At 43.2% G+C, this 13,068-nt stretch overlaps 1 protein-coding gene across 2 annotated transcripts in view; it reads left to right on the top strand.

Moving 5' to 3' along the window:
• Positions 1–6,512: 6,512 nt before the first annotated feature.
• The window catches only part of LOC119182786 (cytospin-A), a 49,941-nt gene continuing 43,385 nt past the window's right edge, over positions 6,513–13,068 (top strand). Inside the window, exon 1 of one of the 2 annotated variants that reach the window (XM_037433473.2) lies at positions 6,513–6,932. The gene's annotated coding sequence lies outside the window, so the exon portion shown is untranslated. The remainder of the gene's footprint in view (positions 6,933–13,068) is intronic. The other variant, XM_037433474.2, reaches the window with a different exon arrangement.

Raw genomic sequence — 13,068 nt, 5'->3', positions numbered from 1 at the left:
CTCACAGAACATCTCTTGCTCGCACTCTCTACCCTCGCGCCTCTCCGCCGTCGCGCCTTCCCACCTTCTAGCGCTCGCTCATTGCCCCCGCAGGTCGCAACGCGATTGGCTTCTGTCTACTGTGACGTGGCCTCCTCGTTGTTTTCCTGGTCATGCCAGTGGCATGTTGCGAGCTTTGCAGCCACGCCGTAAGGCGTCGTCACCATCGAAACGACAACAGCGCTCCGCCAGCGGCGGCAAATAAAACGTCATTTTAATCTTTTCTTTCTTTTTTGACGATTTTATTTGTAAGACTTATAAATAGCACGCATAAAAACTGCTTCTCAAATAATTCTAAGTATTGACAAGCATGAATAGTGCCAATTCGTGGAAGATTGGAAAGCGGCTCACTTTAGCTGGCAGCGGGAACCCGAAAACAAACAGTCGGGCTGCACTGCTCGTGAAAGGCAGGCGGACACGTTGATACTATCTACAGAAAGTTTGCCGAATACTATCAACGAGGTGTTACGATATCTTTAGCTACAGAAGTGCAGGAACGTTCGCCGTATAACTTACTGCAGTGAAGTTTTCGGGGAGTGCGATGGATATATCAGTGCAGCGCTAGATAGCTTCTGTGCTCCGGGCATCTGCGTTGGGGCTATGCGTTGTACGTACGTACCCGCTATCTGATGCATGCATATTGTTCACTGCTGTACATGCTAAAACGTTACTTACGTAAACTTTATTTCATGTAAACATCGATTGACTTGCTATAAAACAATTTATTGCTGCAAGTTTGTGTGACCACCGTTGTCGTTTCGCTCGGCCTGAATACGGAATCGCTCACTTACTAAAGTAAGTATTCAGCATACTTGTGAGCTTCTAGTAAGTAGTTTACTGCAGTGTACTATATGCAAACGAGATAAATTGAGACAGGGAGCTGCTCTAACAAGCAGGGGGACAGCCATGATGCTGAAGCAGACGACGATGGTGTCGTCTGCTATGCGAACGGCCAGCCGCCATATCAAAACGCCCTGGTGCTTTAAAAACCATTTCGTTTTATACGCAACTGTAAATTATACAAACAATATTTTTTGTTATTATTTGTTTTAATAAGCTCTTTAAGTGCAAATTATATTGAAATTTTTTTCTAGTAATAGTAAAATAATAATTTTCTAATTTTTGTACAACTGCTGCCAGAATCCAGACGACGCTTTCGTTGCGTCCAATTTTTGTTCTCATTGGTTTTATGGACATGTCACTCTCTTGTCCCGGCTCCTCTCTGACGTTGGTGAGATCGCGACCGTGGGTGAGAGAAAGGCCAAAGGACGATTTGCGTATAGGCATGGCTAAAATGTTTCGCGGTTAAAATGATGGGAGGAATGGCCGTCGTTCAGTAGGCACAATGCCAATAAAGGACAGACAGTCGGCCGGCATGAGATGACAAGAATCGGGCGTGCGCCTACATGCGCGCGGGACATATAAACAACTCTAACTATGGCAGTGGTCGATTTAACGCTTCCGTTTAGGATCCAGCGCTGTAAATTACGAGGAAATTTTGACAATGCGAATGTGGGTGAACTCACTCAACAATTATGCAGCGGCGTTTTGTTCGTGTCGTTCCAGCTAATCTCAACAAGTCAGTTAATGATGCAAGTAGAACTTCACTATACTCCAATCTGTTGGCGTTCATAAACTAACGCAACCTCTTTCGTGGCGGGATTTACTAGGGCGTTTAGGAATGTATTTCCTTCGGTGACCGTTTTCAGTTTAGTTTCTCAAAAGAAAAGCGCGCGGAATTTGAATAATTATTAAACTGTTGAGCTGCATCGGGAGCACAGAAGAACATCTATACCAACCACATTTTGGCCATACGATAGAGTCTAACATGAAATTTCGATATGTGGCGCTCTAAGAATCGTACAGAACTGTGGACAGAACCGGGACTCCACATTATTTATGAAGCTGTGCGACTGAATCTGGACAAAAAAAAAAAAAAACACCAACACGGAAACATCTAGCGAGTGTGCGTGCTCAATGTAAGACACACTTCTCATTCCTAAAACACGGCTCTGTGTTTGCACATATTATCTTCTGTTTCAATGTGACTCGACACTAATTTTCGTATGCTTAACGCGCATTGCCTCTCACCCAATTTCCGGGAGCAGCGCAGTCGTCAGTCAGGCTGGGAAATAAAACACGTGAATAATTAGTGGTCCCTTATAAGATTAATATTTACCATACTACATGTGGCTTTACGCTTCGGGCCAAGATGTATTCATGCCAACTTACCCGATATAATGGCTTATTAATTTACATCAAGGTAATTAGAATACAATATTGACTCCTTAGGAAAGAACCGCACTAACTTGGCAAGTCACTTGTTTCGAGTGAGAGTTTTTGACACTTAAATCCTGTTTGTTGATTGCAACAGAAGAGCAAGAGTAGTGGCGGAGGCGTATTGCATATCGAGATGAAGACGTGGCTGCAATGAGTCAACCTTCCGTATCGTTATCTTTTGAGGAAACGGGCTCGTTAAGCAGGAGTGATCGATAAGGTGATATGCGTGCAACCACGAGGTCATACTTTAGGATTGAATGTATCTGATTGACTACAAGCATTCACACTCACCCGACGTTTGTCTTTAAATCAATCGTGTTTTCTCGGGTATTCTTTTTTCAACAAATTAAAATAAGCTGCGAGTTTAGCAGCGCGTGTGTTGTTTCCACTTTCTATGTCTTGCAATCGTCACACTTTCTTTTTAATATCATCATCATCAGCCTGACTGCGCCCACTGGAGGGCAAAGACCTCTCCCATGATCAGCCAATCAACCCTGCATACGTGTCCAACCCATGTCCATTTGTTCTTCTTGATTTCAACTATGATATTCTTAACCACGGTTTGTTCCCTGACACACTCGGCTCTCTTTTTGTCTCTTAAGGTTATACCTATTATTTAATTTTTATATTCATTGTTATACTATATACGCTAAACTATATTTATTATTTTACTATTTATTGTCATATAAAACCAACGCACTCAAACCGCCAGTCTTCTTCAATGCAGAGAGTATACGAACAGTGTTGCCGGGTGGATAACCAACTATGGCTATACAGCTCGGTGAAAATTAACTTTCTTCGGCATTTCCGCAGAAATTTTGACAAAAGGCGGAACCGTGCATAGCCGTTTTACAGCGAGTAAAGAGCAAAACGTTATGTAACAAGAGTTAGAACACAACATGCGAAATTCGAAACAGGGCGCGTATGTAAGGCTATATAAACGCAGACGTTCTTTCGCAGAGGATGCGTAGGCCCGGCCATTCATTGCCCTTTGGCACTAGATGGGCACACGTATCCCCTAACATACGTCCATGCATTATACATGTTATTTGTGAGGAGGTGTGAATATATCTTATGTAAATTTGTATGTTTACCTCCTTTGTTTGTTCCGCTGTTTGCAGCTTGACAAACCGTACAGTGCGTATTGTTTGGCTCGTAACTTGTAGTCAACAACGCCGCGATAATTTCCATCAGAACATATCTGATGTTATCAGTGTGCTTCGATTTAGCAGAAACAGCACAAGCGCTATTGGTTGTCCTGTCTGTTTTTTCTGGTTTCCTTGTGCTTGTTAGCTAGTAAAATGCAGTCAACACCAAGTAGCACTGTTAAATGCCTTAACGACGTATCATTTAGCTCTGGCGGTGTAACATGCATGTTGAAAATGATGTCTCACCTGTCCTCCCAACAAGCGACTGACCTGCCGACGTCGGAAGCGTGCTTGTAACCACACAGGTGTGAGCACAAAGGGGACACGTGGGTGCACCCTCCCCCCCCCCCTCCTAACCAACCTCCAATCACATAGAAGGAGGGGGGGGGGGGAGGGCGAATTTCGCCCTGTACGCCTAGGCGTGCGCATTTATTTCCCATCGTTACTTCCGGAAAGAAGCCAAGGGAACAAAGGCAGGCCATCGTGATATTGTCTTCTGGATTCGACTTACCGGGGGGGGGGGGGGGCACAATAAAAATTTCCTGGCCACAGAGTGTACCTACACTACTACACTATCATGTTTTACTGTTCAGCAATCAATATTGCTACAGTGTTCAAAGTTCTTTATGGCGCTACTCAAGAAAGAATAACGTGTTGCAGTGCATCATGCATACTATAGCACCACATGATAATTTTAACCAGCCTCATTCATAGCAAACTGGGACTCTCCACCGCCACTGTTGACGCGATTCTTCCCCTGTGTGCACGTATGTCTTGTCAAACGCGCGAACGCTGCTGTCATCGCCTTCTTCGAAACCTCGGCGCTGCTTGTGCGCTTGTGACCAGGAGGCACTCCCCGTCGAGGTCTACGAGACTTCTATTAGTGAGTGACCTCAATTTTTCCCGTGCAGAGGCTACGCACCTGAGTGAGTGCTTCACGCACTCTGTACAACGCGCCAATACGGCCCGTTTGTCTTCCTTCTTGCGGCGACGATACATGTACTTCTCCGGCCTCCTTGGGGGCTTTCCCATAGTCGGTGGCGCGTTGGGGCTTATGAGTCCGTTGCGGGAAACAGATCGAATGACCCTCACTTTTTTCTCTCGCTTCTCCAATCTTATTATTCCTACATCTTTTATTCCACATATCCCATTCCTGTGCCGACCTGTTGAGGAGTCTGCACGAGGAGAGGCAGTTACACGGGTCGGCACTTTTCTTCTGATATAGCCACTTAGAGAAAGTGCTCAGCACTTTCTCTAAGCAGGCGGTCGTCGTCGCTTGTTGAGTGCGCGCTCGCTCAAAAGAGAATCTCATTCCTCTTGTTCTTCGAGTGCTTCGATGATGATATTGAAAAGGGGGGAAAAGTAGGAAGAAAAGAGGGAAAAAATGGAAGGAAAAGACAAAAAAAAAAGAACTGGAAAAGAGAGAACCGGAGAGAAACAAAGAAGGCTGCCCATCTCCGCACTTCCTTCAGGCTTAGCACCACTATAGTGAAAAGCTCCATTTTTTCCCCTGTCTTTGTTGTATATCTCGGCCGCTAATTCGCCCCATCAAAAGAGTAAGCAGTCTTGGTCCTCATGAGCCTCTATCCCTCATTAAAGTCATGGAGCGTTTTTTTTAAGTATATAGCGTGTGCATGACGGGGTGTTTATTTATTGACAATATACACATTTTAAATTAAAAATTCTATGATGTAAGGCTGCTATCGTTTTCGCACAAGAACTCATCGTCGAGGCGAAAATACTTTGCTGTGGTTACACTGACACCGTTGCGTCTAATTAACAAGAACTTTAATAACCTTTAACTCTATGATTCGAAAGCAGGTGTTTGCATTACGTACAAAATTGTAGTGCGTGTCAATTTATGGCATGTATAGCTATTTTTTATTACTCAAGCGCACACAAAAGAAATATATGCAGGCCAAGATATTCGTAATCGAATTTCTAGAGCGAATTCGGTAACGAATTCAGAACTATAGCGACCGTTCTCGTGAACAACTTGTGACGCCATTCAGGTTGCGCTTATCTGCGCTTTGGTTTTGCGGGTAAATCTGGTGGAAATTCCTTCACTCCGAAAATTTCTGGAGAACACTTTCAAAGTTTTAAATGACCCGTGCAGTCGACTTACATTTGACCCAACCGATCTCACCACTGGTTTCCACTAATTAAACGTTAATTATTTAATTACTTCACAACTAATGCTTTCAGCCACATTAATTAAGATGTAGGTTGCTACAGAAGAAATTATGAAATTATTATGAAGGTAGAGAGCACTTATTCAGAGTTTTCGGGACATATTTTTTGAAACGTAAAAAAAGCATCGTAAACTCAATTAGGCCCGATTTCAAATAAAAGCATTTGCCATTACTTTGTGGCGGCGAAAGCAAAGGCGACGTAGGAATCATTATCCACCAGTCGTATAAATGGCAATTTCACATTCATTATCTGCAGAAATCGTTGTAGCTTGTAACACATGATGGAGAAAGAGTGATGAGCACTGAACTGATGCACAAGTCTGTAAATAATGTGATCTAAATATGGAAGTTTATTTACGAAATGTTAAGCCTAGCATGTCTAGAACAAAATGTAGCCAGTTGCACGGCAAATAGAGGCAAGCACACCCTTTACGCCGACGCCTCTGCCCATGGACAGCGACCCGAAACAGTGAAAAAAAAAAAAAAAAAAGCGGTTGGAGACGCAGACAAGGGTGTAAACATTGATCGCAAGGAACTTTCGGCACTGATGCGATGCAGATGATACGAATGCATTTTAGACATCCCACGTACGTAGCAGAGATGAAAGCAAGACCACAGTTGCAGACATGTGCAGACATGTGCAGACGACAGAAGCACCAGGCAACGTCAACGATCGTTCTGCGATGGTAGCGATCATAGAGCAATGGTTCTCTCTTTTATTGTTTTATTAACGCATACGTCAAGTGAAAGTGGTGGCTATGACGTGAAGTGTTAAACAACCCGGCCGATAAAATGTGGTCTCGCCGGCCAGGCCGAGAAATTTCAGCCAAGGATGCGCAGGTCTTTTATCAACGCTTTCTATCGGAGCGCCAACGAAACTCTAGCGGCTACTGTATCAGTCACTAGGCTTACGGAACATTTTTGTTTGTTTAGTAACCCGCGTAATAGTAGCGGTGCCCAATCTCTAAAGTGTCAAATATTACGCTCCAAGTGAGCTGCATTGCCTAGGGGAATACCGAATGCGTTGTCGAGACGGCCGACAATTATCTCTTGCGGCGTCTACTGGCCGAGTGCATGTTTGATAATTGCCGCTCCTTGTATCCGGCCGGGTGAAAAAACGGTTCGGAGTCGTGAGCAGCCCTCAACGTCTGCTGCCGTCGATGACCCATTTATGCGTCTTCAAGCTGATATTCGTGTTGACAGTTTGCTGCATCTAGCTGTCTCCTCCAGGACCGCTACAGACCTGGCCTGACAGTTTGCACCCGTTGCCGACGTGAGCTGCGTCCCTGCTGCAGGGATAAACTTTTCTAGTTTCTCTTTCTCCATTAGCCGTTAAAACGTTTGCTCGGGGACGACCCCGAGCAGGGAGATGCATGCTCTACGAGAGATGTGGCGCGCCTGCTTTTGCATGCGTCTCGATTTGCGAACTGTGCTCGTTGCGGTTTTCTCGTCGATGCTACTAGCGCTGACCAATTTCAAACCAAACTGGACGGTTTATCGAGCGTCGGCTTTGAACTTGGCAGCCACATTGCACTGTTGGCGTCCTAAGTTAAATGGGGCAAAACCGCGCCCAGTTCTCGCTTTTTTTTTTGTCTGTGTGCGAAAACTAAGCATTAGTTCTCTTCTTTTTTTGCATCGTGCGATGCATCTTTATCAGTGCATTTTGTTTGTGCAAATGTATGACGTGAAATAGGTCTACTTTAGGTGCATTCAATTTGCCAACTACCGACCCGTCTTAGCGCATGCAAAACATGCTGAAATATGTTTCGAGAATCTATCTGCGTGCGTCTCATTGCATATGTGCGCATTTTTGCCGTAGAAACATTGTGAAGTTTGCATGACTTGGGTTCAGTGCTGTTCTGCAAAGCAAGCCTTAGCCTTAGCACTTTACAAATGCTAATTGAAATTTGCTTCGGCATATGCAGAAGAGCTTGTTGTGGGTTTTGATATATCAGCAATTTTTTTACAAAATCTCGTGTTAAGTTTGAAGTTTAACTATTATGTCACCGTTGAAAGGGTTGCAGAAGTTAAACGAAATTTCGCAGTGGTTTTGTTCGAGGAACTTTAGTCAGCTATTCAAATATATACAAGCCCCTGCAGTCTGAAAAATGCTTTTTTAATACCAAAAATGTGTCCAGTAGTTCTTTAACACACAGGTAACATGTAGTTCACGTGCCTTAAATTCCTTGTACGCAATTTTACTTGACCAAGCATTCATCTTGCATTAGAGGAGTGTGTGGTAGTTGTGCTACTGCCTTGCCTTCATCAGGATCATTGAAAGTAATGCACTGTGTGAAGTGTTTGAGCTATGGTCAATGTAGTTCCACCCCTTTGATTGGTCGGCTAAAATGCATGTGGGGTCAGCTTCTCCTTGCTTGCTGTCTGGTTTTTCCCTCCACCAATACTATTTTCTAACATAGAAATCATCACAGTTTAACACTGTTTCACTTTAATGTCTGCATTTGAAAATATCTTTCCACAGTCATTTTCTATACAAATGCCACCTGACCAAACTGCATGTCTTGTATGTGAGCCTTGTGTTCCATAATCTTCTACACTTCATACTACTCTTGATTGCTCAAGTTCGATTGCACCAACTATTATGATCATAGTTTACATGAACTTCTGTACACCTTTTGCTCAGTTTCTTGTCAGATGGGTAAAATCAAAATCTGTTGCAGTTGCCTTAGCTCCTGAAAGCCAATCTTTACATTGCATGGCTGTAGATAAACACACCGACTTGAGAGGATTAAAAATATTTGCTTGTTGTTTGCTTGGACAAATTCGTATGCTGTTGCCTTGAACATCAGATGACTGATTATTTGCAACAATGATTATCAGTCGTGAGCTATAAAGGTAATTTGCAATCTGCTATCCTAACAAAACACCAGTTACGTTGACTGAAATAAATGTGCCTTGCATAATATTTACTTCATTTTCATGTTTATGTCGTGTTCAAATGCCAATATTATTTGCAGCTTTGTACCTTTAAATTGCATGGATATATCGATAGTCATCATTGGTTTATCTTGCACTGCCTTGTGAAGCTATGCTTATATTTTACATCTTCTGAATTTCTCCAGGTCATATATAAAAAAACTAATATTCATCCAAATAACATGCTTCTTAGAGGTTAGTTAATTTCGTCGAGATGTTCGAGTGAACATTTTGATCTGTTTGTGTCTCTGTGTGCCTGAAAAGTTAAAGTGCCTTTTGTGCGGGATTTATTTTTTATTGTTGATTTATTCAGGCTAAAAGGATAAAGACTAGCAAGTGACTGGCTCAGTGAATGACTAATTGCCCATCATTTATATAACTACCATTCAATGTCTTCAGTCATGAAAAGAATAAGCTCATATGTATTGATGGTTAGAGATATTTTTTTGTATGAGTGGTGCTGACAAAAAAAAAAAAAAATGAACTGCTAGTCACGTTTTTACAGGACAGTTTGAAATCAATCACGCACACTTGTTATGAGCAAAAACATTACATGAAGGGAAGCATAGCTCATAATGAGTTGTGCTCATGTTTAACGCTAGTAGATAAATTAACCCCATAAAGGAGGCAAGCTGTGCTTTCTTTCACATTTGTTGAGCCTAGTAATTAAAATCATGTGCACTTGATGTATATACATTAAAAAAGCATATGCATAGGAGCATGAAAAATAAACATCCGACAAAAGCTTGTAGCTCTTCACTGTTTAAATGGTTGTATCGGGAATGTTCTGTTGCCCGATTGGTAGCAGCCAAATGTAACCTGCAGCGAAGAGTAAAATCGCCAACCAATACCATCCCTAGTAACTCTATTGTTAAAGGACCCTGAAACGTTTTTTTGAAATTTGGTCGGCATTTAGGCTAGAGCACCATCAAACCATTTGCACCATAAATGTAGTGACATGACGTGTACCAGGGCCATTACAGACAATTATACCCGCCTTCTCACTCATGCCTGTCCTCCTCAAACCATGAGGCACGCTGGCGATCGCAAAGCTCTCATGAGCGCGCGCGACAATTTGACTTTTTACCAGTGTAGACTTTCGAAATCACCTGCAGACAGGTTGTGCGCAGTCTCGGAGGCCATCACATAGTGCGCAGGACAGCATGCACGCCGTCTGGCAACGGGGAGAAGATCGCGGAGTGGTTCATATCTGCTCCAACAGGTGCCGCCACCCTAACAGCCGATATTACTTTTGCGCATTCTACAGCCTATGGCAGCCGATCAAATCCGCAGCCACGGTGTTATGGCTGCTGACATGCTCTGGCCTCATCAAGTGGCCAGAGCATGTCACTCTGTGAATCGGCTGTTAAAAATGTGTTTGGCCGAGTCTCAATGATCTGCGCCTATGTGCAGCGATTCGCAGCTTTAAAGCATTGTAATAAATTTCACCGTTTATGCAGAAAGCTGAAATTAGTCTCTAACTAACCCTTGGGACTTGGTTTACCTGCCCAATGTGTTTGTACAAAATCGCCAGGACCATTTCAGGGTCGAGATTACATTGGATTGGGTATTCACAGGTTGATGTCCGCTGAATTTGAAGACCGATGTGAGATTTCTCAAAAGTGGACGCAGATAGAATTTTTCGGTATAAAACAGTTGCTGCCGCTGCAAGGCTTCTTGAGATGCTGAGTGAATGCAGTGACATCGTGTTCGGCATGGAGCATCATCTGCAAAAGCAGCATAATTAGAATGGCCTCCAACAGTGGCGCGCCAGTAAAGTTAGTCACGAAGGCTAATATAAGACCCTTGTTCACTTTGCACTGAGCTGTTTGTCATTATGGTAAATATTGTAATTCAGCTGCTCAACTTTCGTTGGTTCTACACATACGTAAACTTCAGGTACAAAACTATATTGCTCTGTGGCAGTTCACATCATTGAGTGGGGCGAACCTGCCGTTGGACTGTTGCGCAGCTTCATCAGTGTTACTGTAGATGACGCAGCTCGTTTTTACAACCACACCTTCAGTGCACATGCGTGGGCAGAGCAAGACAAGCTTTTCTTTTGCATATTTTAAAGGTCCTGCTGCAACAATCTTGTAAAAAGTTAGAACATTGTTGTGAATAATGTCGGTCCTTGCTAACGAAGTTTTACTGAATTTTAAAATGTATTGGCCTTCTTTGTATGAGTGGAGTTTGAAGCAGCACTAATGTTGATAGAAGGTTTCCTTTGTCTGCGCACATTGAACTGACCAATTAATCTATACAATATTGATGTAAAACAGAAGCTTAAAAGGATACTGCAAAAAGGGGGTTTTTCTTGTATTTGTCAATTACAAATTCAAACTACTGAATGCATGACTTGCACCATCAAATATCAATGAGAATAACAGACAATGATGCAAAGGAATATATAGATGTTATTAGAAGTAGTTGTAATGTAAATGTGAAGAAAGAAAAGTGGAGAAAAAGATAACTTGCTACCAGCAGGAATCAAACCTGCGACCTTCGAATAATGCGTGAGATGCTCTACCACTGAGCTATGGTGGCAGTCAACCCTGCATCCACCTTGTAGGCTACTATGGTGGCTATCCGCTGTGGTACCCTGGAGAGTTGACCGCCACCGTAGCTCAGTGGTAGAGCATCTCACGCATTATTCGAAGGTCGCAGGCTTGATTCCTGCTGGTAGCAAGTTATCTTTTTCTCCACTTTTCTTTCTTCACATTTGCATTACAATTACTTCTAAAAACAACCCCTACACGTTCCTCGGCATGATTATCTGTTAGATCTCATCAATATTGTGTCTAGCTAAAAAAACTAGCCTTTAAATGTACACTTCTTTCCTTCACTCAGTGTTAGAGAATGAGCAAAAGCATACTGCAATCCTGAAAAGATGGGGGCACCCGTGACCAGGCGGACACATGCGCTGTAAGCAGAATATTGCGCAGGTTTATTGTGTGGCTGCCCACAGCATCATTTTGAGATGTCTTGGGCAGCATTAACCAGGTTTTCACTGTAGATGATGCATCATCGGCTGTGAAAATCATTTTTTCCTATTGTGCACACGCCTACACCTAGGAAATTAAGAAGTGGTGCTTGACTGCTGACCCGAAGGTCGCAGCATCTACATTTTTGATGGAGGTGAATATTGTGCTGGTTCGTGTACTTAGGTTTAGGTGCACATTAAAGAACCCTGGTGGTCGAAATTCTGGCGTCCTCTGTTATGGTGTCCCTCATAATCATATCATGGTTTTAGGATGTTAAACCCCAATGATTATTATTAAGGTGTTGAGAATGAACTGGCTTGATACTACGTAAAAAGCTTTAGTGCTTAATGCAGTCCTGGCCTTTTGCACCTTATTCCAAGGGCGAGGCATTATGAGGCCAAATGCATTTTTGCTTTTAGCTGAGAATGTTTTCAAATGTGGTTTTATAAAGCAAATATGTTGCCTCTCAAGATGTGGCTTATGCACTGGGAAGGTTCTCATACAGCAGGAAATTTATTGAAACCTATAATGGATGGCTACATTGCTGTACTCTGACCTGTGCAAGGGCCCATTGTGTTTTGATAGGGAGATTTATTGAAGTGAGGAAACATGTGCAAAAACTGCACAGCGGGAAGTTATTGCTTGAACCCCATGTCTGTAATGACATGGGGTTCAAGCAATACCCCATGTCATTACAGACATGGGGTATTGCTCAACCTCAGCTGTAGTGAAATTTGCCTGCAATAGTGTCCCAGCACTTTTTTGTGGCCTGTCAACTCTGGCGCATACCCACTCTAGGGTATTGGCAGAAGTTATTGCTTGAACCCCATGTCTGTAATGACGATGATAGTGACCTCAGCTGTAGTGAAATTTGCCTGCAATAGTGTCCCAGCACTTTTTTGTGGCCTGTCAACTCTGGCACATACCCACTCAGCTGTAGTGAAATTTGCCTGCAATAGTGTCCCAGCACTTTTTTGTGGCCTGTCAACTCTGGCACATACCCACTCTAGGGTATTGGCCAAGAATACTCGCTGTAGTGTATGATTGATAACTACACTATACTCGGGGACAACTTTCTGTGGCAATGAAGGGAAGGCTATGGAGCCAAAGTGGGCACGTGCCACTGCTGTAGAGAGTAGTGCCACAAATGCGTCCAAGTTTTTCGTGTGAAAGTAATAAAAAGGAACAGCATTATTTTCTACTAGATGCTGTTTATAAAGAGAACGCTGCACGCGCTGAGGAGATGCCATTATTTGTTGTTGCTTTCTCAAAAGTCACTTCCGTTTTTGCGCGTGCGAAAACCTCGCACGTTTTGCTTTCACCTCACAGTCAAAACGGGGTCTTTGTCTTTAGATTAGCGTGCGTCGCCCTCCAGCTATTCTGACGACTAGCCGAAGGAGCTTGTGTCGAAATGGCTGTGTAAGCACGCATATAAAATTGCGTGCCTGGGGTTAGATGAACGGGGCCGTCAGTCGAAACGTGAGCGGA

This window comes from Rhipicephalus microplus, chromosome 3, assembly GCF_043290135.1.
Source record: "Rhipicephalus microplus isolate Deutch F79 chromosome 3, USDA_Rmic, whole genome shotgun sequence".
Taxonomy (NCBI): Eukaryota; Metazoa; Arthropoda; class Arachnida; order Ixodida; family Ixodidae; genus Rhipicephalus; species Rhipicephalus microplus.
The sequence above is the reverse complement of the archived record's forward strand: the minus strand, read 5'-3'. Positions and strand labels throughout refer to the sequence as shown.